Source organism: Pagrus major, chromosome 2, assembly GCF_040436345.1.
Source record: "Pagrus major chromosome 2, Pma_NU_1.0".
Taxonomy (NCBI): domain Eukaryota; kingdom Metazoa; phylum Chordata; class Actinopteri; order Spariformes; family Sparidae; genus Pagrus; species Pagrus major.
In genome coordinates this window covers 28,640,178-28,646,853 of record NC_133216.1, presented here as the reverse complement: position 1 = coordinate 28,646,853, position 6,676 = coordinate 28,640,178, and positions in this window count along the sequence as shown.

Sequence of the window (6,676 nt, the reverse complement as noted above, 5' to 3'; positions counted from 1 at the left end):
CTGTTTCTTTCTTCCTTGTTATATCCTCTGCCTCCAATCTCTTCATTTCCTCTGTCTGTTTACACCATTTATCCTTTCCTTGCGTTTCTTTTTCCTTTCCTTTCTTTTCCTTTCCCTTTCTTCCTTCCCTTATTTTCCTCTCCTTCCCTTTCCCCTCTTACCACATGTGCTCAGCGATGATTTGTCCCTGACATACCTCCTCATGTACACACACACACACACGCAGAGTGGAGATAGACTGAAACATAAACACATATTCACAGATGTACACATGTACAAACTCCTGAATCAGGAACACACACATTGCCAAAGGGCAATTCTTTCCAATACACCCATACAGAGACACACACATCTGCTACTGCACTCTGCTGGCCAAAACACAGCATTACACCTAAAGACCAGCTGCCTGACAGCACCTGTTGACCTCCCAGAGGCACAGAGAACTGTGTGTGTGTTTGTGTACACATGAAAGGCATGTTGGAAAGTCATTATCAATCCAGCAGGGAGGTGTGTGTGCGTGTGTGTGTGTGTGTGTGTGTGTGTGTGTGTGTAGTACTGGAGGTCAAAGGTTAAGCATTTTGAGCTACGGTCCATTGCAGCCTGTGAATGAGCATGATACATGTACCAGCCTGTGTGTGTGTGTGTGTGTGTGTGTAGGTTACTTGAATAGTATCAAACATTTGACACATGCAAACAATCTGGATGAAAGTTTCTGTGTGTTGTAGGAAATTGTTTTTGTTAGCCAACATATCTTCATATATCCTGATACACCTCCTCAGATCTCTGTTCAGTCTGTTACTGATGTGAAACATCTGAGCACAACTTTGATGAGTCATTCATTAAATCATTTATTACTGTGATTAACTTTAAATCAGAGATATATGCAATGTAATGAACTGGACTCTGATCCCATATCTTCTGGTCAGGGAAAAACAGCACACTGTAATATTTAACACGGGTGTCATACTGTCTTCAATTTCTTTAATTCTCATTTGATGTTTAGCTCTCTGTTCTTTGTCCAAGTATTTTATTAGTTCATTATTTATAGATCTTTTTGATTGCAGCAGGCTATGAGATAGTCGCTTAATAATAATTTTTGGATGCAAAGCTCCTCACAGATCCCTCAAGACAGTGACATGGAGGAGGAGGAGTCACTGTGACCCACCAAAAAATAGTCCATCAAGTATTTGTAGGCACAACTCTGCATTAAAAAAAATATGGAGACAAAAAGTTTGCGACAAAACTTTATGTTCAAAATTTGGAGTCTCAAATACAGTTAAAGTAACCTTGTACCTGTGGGATGGAACCACAGATATGATTTCATATAAAGTAAGCTGTTCAGAGGGGCTGACTGGGGAGGTTTTAAGTTAAAGGTGTTGATGATAACAGATGCAAGGCTAGATCTTGTGTAGTTCAGTGAAATAATGACTCAATTCATCAGAGGGAAAACTTATGCAAATGAATTCAGAAAAACAAAGTAATAATAATGCAGATGGTGAGAGCAATCCTGCAGAGGTGAGAGGAAGATGGTTAAGAGAAAAGATAGAAGTTCATTTGAAGGGAAAATGTTGGTTTAGCAGACGAGGGAATAATGTAATGAGACGAGAGGGAGGAGAGGAGGCTGGTCTGTCGTGTTAGTGTGACTGGGGTTATTTATTCTTTATTTATGTTTCACACTGCAGCGAGAAACAGGGGGAATAAACTCTCTCTCTTTCTCTCTATGTGTGTGTGTGTGTGTGTGTGTGTGTGAAGGAGAAGAGCAAGCGAGGTGAATGAATTCAGCAACTTCTGCAAGTCTTGCTGCCATTTTTTTCATTTTCTATAAACCAAAGCACCAACAATAGCACGTTAGCAAAATCAAAACTCAGCACGTTTTGAAATACACTGAGAGGACATCACAACAACAACACACTGTCAGCACAGACACATCTGTTATGTATTGACAGTAGAGGTGTAGTGTGAAAACAGGTGTTTCAGTCATCAGGCCTCATCTGTCACACACACACACACACACACACACACACACACACACACACACACACACACACACACACACACACACACACACACATACTGTTTATACCTCTTACATTTAAAAGCCTCAGTGAGTGTTTTGCATTTCTGTGTTTCTATGGTTCTTTTTTTTTTCTTTTCAAGTTCTATTCAACACAATCTGGTGATCAGCAGCTGTGGAAGAAGCACTCAGATAATTTACCTAACGTTACTTTACTAATGTTTTTGTTGATTATGGCGGCCCCTGTGGACAAAAACGTAGACTTTGTTGTGATACCGTACCACCAGTGCAGAGCAGCTTCTCTCTTAAGACTGTAAGCCTCCTCAATTCATTCTTAACACTTCTTAGCATGTAGGATGATTACAGTAACTATACAGAGATAGCCAGTCTTCTCGCTGATGGTCCTGTTTGCTTTGTAGGTCATATAGAGGCATCAGTGTCATCTGTTTTATACATGTCCTGCATTCAGAATTCTACTTCAGTGAAAGAACAAAAGTATCAGCATCAAAAGCCAAATATATAACACTTATTACGCAGAACTGTCCATTTCAAACAAACACATACTATATACATACTGTATTACTGGATTATAATCACTGATAGATTACTAAAATTGGAGCGATTTCAATGACTTTATATAGAGCTGTGGATCTGGGTTACTGCTTTGTAATAACCATCATTAATAAAGGGTTAATCTATACCTAATTAAACTTTAGTTAATAGTTATTTCACCTTGAACAAACAATGAAATGCTTTATAAACCATTTATTAAGCTGATATAAAGGTTTATAAACATCAGTTGCAACTTTATAATGGCCATCAAGATGAAGGACACAGTATTTTTTAACCATTAACAAAGTATTATAAACATCAGTTGAGACTTAACAATAAATAGTTTATATAAAGCATTTCATTGTTTGTCAAGAGTGAATAAATTAACCATTTATTAATGATGGATAAAATAAAGTGTTATCTAATCTGGATGTGTAAAGTAACTAGTAACTAAATTTCAAATGTAGTGGGGTATTTTCATTCTGAAGTAGAGTAGAAGTATAAAGGGACATGAAATAGAATTACTAAAGTAAAGTACAAGTAGCTCAAATTTCTACTTAATTACAGGATCAGGAATATAATCCACTCTACTGCTTTGGTGAATATTATAATATTTTTTGACTTCTCATATTCTACTTTGATTGACATCACAGTCTGTGTGAAGGGATTCCTTTAAACACACCAGAGAAGGAGAGGGGGAAGGCTCATCAATATTTTACCACTGCTGCCCTCTGCTGTGAACGACTGAACCGACATCTTAAATCACAGCATTAAAATGAGGATTTACAGTGTTTAACCGACCATATATACACATGAGCCCTGTATAGCACCATAAAACGCTTCTTTAGGCCTGTACTATTGCTGCTGCAGCTGCATTTATGGCGCCATAAAGAACTTTCTCTCTACGGTTCTGAGATGGCTCAAGCTGCACCTCAGCCAATGAATTTTCATACAGTTTACTCGCTCCACTGGTGCAGTTGCAAGGGTAAATACCTTGCTTAATGGCACTGTGGTAGCAGCTGCTGAAAGGAAAAAAACAAAAATCTTGTAGTGCCTGACATGCTGTCTAGGCTTCAGGCAAACACAGATAAACACAGACAGGTGTGCGTGCACAAACCAGTTTTGTCACATCAAATGATTTTGACTGTTATTTTCTTGGAAAACTTTCTGTTTAGCCTGCGCCTGCAGCAGTGATTCACCTTCTGGGGTTAAGCATGAAAGTGTTTATACCAACAGCAGCCAAGTTCAAACTTCTATTCATGAAGAGGACACTTCCACACTTCCCTCATCTTCTCCACTCTGTGTCGGCAGATCTTCTCTGATATTTGGAATTTTACAAGGTTATGTCTCTTTACTATATTGTATCAATACCATATTGATGGAAAGTTTCTTGAAAATGACTTTGGAAAACAAGGACTGGCAGAAAGTAAAGGTTTATGTGTTTAGCACCTGCAACAAAACACAAGACAATACAAAAAGACAAATAAATAGATTGAAACGAGTACATACATCATTAGAAGTTGAAAATAAGCTGAAAATGGAGGAAATTGATAAAAGAAAACAGGGGAATAAACTCACAGTGCAACAACAGATATGAATTCATTTTTATAGGAGAATAATGATTAAAGGGAACGGAGCAGTGCTCAAGTTTTCTGGGAGTGTGTTTCAGATCTGAGAGGTCAGAAACCAGCGCTTTGTAAAGCAATAGCAGTATTTTAAAATCAAGTATTTGGCACAGAGGAAGCCACTGCAAAGATCCACAAACTGGAACATGGTGGTCAACCATTTAAGACACGCCAGCGCTGTGATGTGTGGTCGAAATCCTGACCGGAATACTTCAAAACCATTTTTTTAGGGTCAGGAATGTGTTCTGCTGTATCATTTTATACCAGGTGTTTTTAACAACTGTTTTAAAGTCTTCCAACCTCTAAGAAAAAATATAAGACAATTAAATTAAATTCCATGATAACTCTTTGCACAGGAAACTTTGCACTTTATCAGCTCCACGTGGCAGAAAGAGGTAATGCTTGAACGACCCAGAAATCGTGTACACAACATCAGTAAACTGCACTTTCCAAAATTCGGTTTCTCATAGGTTCCTAATTCTCTCTCACCTCACAGGTTTGCAGTTTAAAAGGTGCTAATTGTAAGGAAAGTTGGGAATGAGACTCAAAAATCAACCGTTCTTACAAATAGCACCTCACTGAACTGTTTTCCAAGCAGCCCTCTTATTCCAAAGTTTAGACCCATAGCAATGGACTGGAGTGTTGGGGGATAATTGGTTGCTTGATTCACCTTTCAGGTGTCACTGAGTGAGATTTATGCGCCACACGTCCTGCGATGTTGTCCTCGGTTACATCAGCCAGCCTGTCAGACGTACCTGTTAAGATTTCTTCATCTTGACCATCAAAGATGAAAGTACTTCACCTGATGCACGTTGCAGGAATCTTTATTTTTCTTTCGCCACAGATGATTTCCAGCTGAGATTAAAGGTCATCAAAAAAAAGTAGCTCTTAAAAGTAGTTCTTATTGTGTTAGCAGCAAAAACCTGCTTCAGTTTGAATCTTTTCAAATGATATTTACTTGCAGGTGTTGGTTTCGGTTCAGTTCATACCATCCTCTTCACCTTTTCTGCATCACTTCCCCCTGTCTGTGCTATAAACCCCAAAAGAGTTCACCTCCTACATTTTTTATGCAAAGGAGGAAAAAAATCATTAAGTTTATCAGTGAGTAGATGAACCTTTCATCTTTCATTCTTTAATCAGTGAATGATGGAGATAATTCCATTTAAACAATTAAGCGTTGAAAGGTTTAATATCCAGCACCTACAGTATGTCCCGAGAATCTTATTTTATGAGCTGTGTTGTGTTTTTGTGTCATATTGTAGTGTTATTCCAACTTTCTTGCCATGTTATGCCGTGTTACATTATGTTATGTCATATTATGTCATATCGTAACATGACGTGTTATATTATGCCATGTGAACTTGTGTCATGTTATAATTTAATGTTACGTTGTGTCATGTCATACTATGTTGTGTTACCATGTTACACTGTGTTACATTATATTATCTCATGTCAGTATGTTGCATTAGTTTATGTGAGTTCATATCATGTCATGTTATACTGCATCATGCTTAGTTAGGTTATGTTATGTCATGCGATGTGTAGTCAGCACTGTCATGTCCCATCATGTTATGTCATATCGTAACGCAGATGACTGTGTTCTGGTTTGCGCCTGATGAGAGGTCTACTTTGCCGAGCAGATAAAGCTCTTCTCCCACCTCAAACTCAGTCATGTTCCACTCTCACAGGTCATCAGCTTTGAACGCTACAGGGAGCAAAAATATCCCTCCGTTCGTTGCTCAATTTTCCCTGCTCCACTCAGGCTGTACTTATTAACTTTGCTTTTTGACAGCTGTGGATACATATATGCAGCCAGAGCACAGGATTTACAGATTGGTAGAGTAACTGTAAAGTGGGACAGACTGAGACACAAGGGGTCTCAACTTACCCCAAAATCCATGTATGTCTGCTGGTTGCCCCAAACCAGGACTGCAGTGGAATCTGAGCACACCTTGTGAGGCAGATTTACTGTATATATATCATGATAAGTAGAACCAAACCCACGTAAAAAACATGAAAATGAAATGTCTTACGTCTCAGTCTAATCCTAAGTGGACCTTCTGTCGTGGTGTTGTAAAGCTTAGGACAGGAAAGTTCACTTTAACTCAACTCACTTGTGGGATCACTATTCAATGTATTGATGGAAGATGATTGTTTATGAGTAAGAAGAACAGTTATTGGACATGATGGTGCAACCTCCCTACATGTTTCCTCTGCCAGCTACATATGGCATCATTCATCATTTCCTGAAGGGTTTGTAGCAGCTTGTAACTGTGCTGCGCCCTCATCAGTAGCAGCAGGGCCAGATATGAAATGTCAGACTATCATTACTCCTACTACCGCTGTTACTGACGTGGTCATTATCTGCAGAGGCTGGAAAAGGCCAGAGGCTGGACAGCTAGGATCGTCTTACCCTATCATCACACCAACACACTGCTAACATCTGCTGAGACAGAGGGAGGGGGAAATTCACAGCAAGAATGAT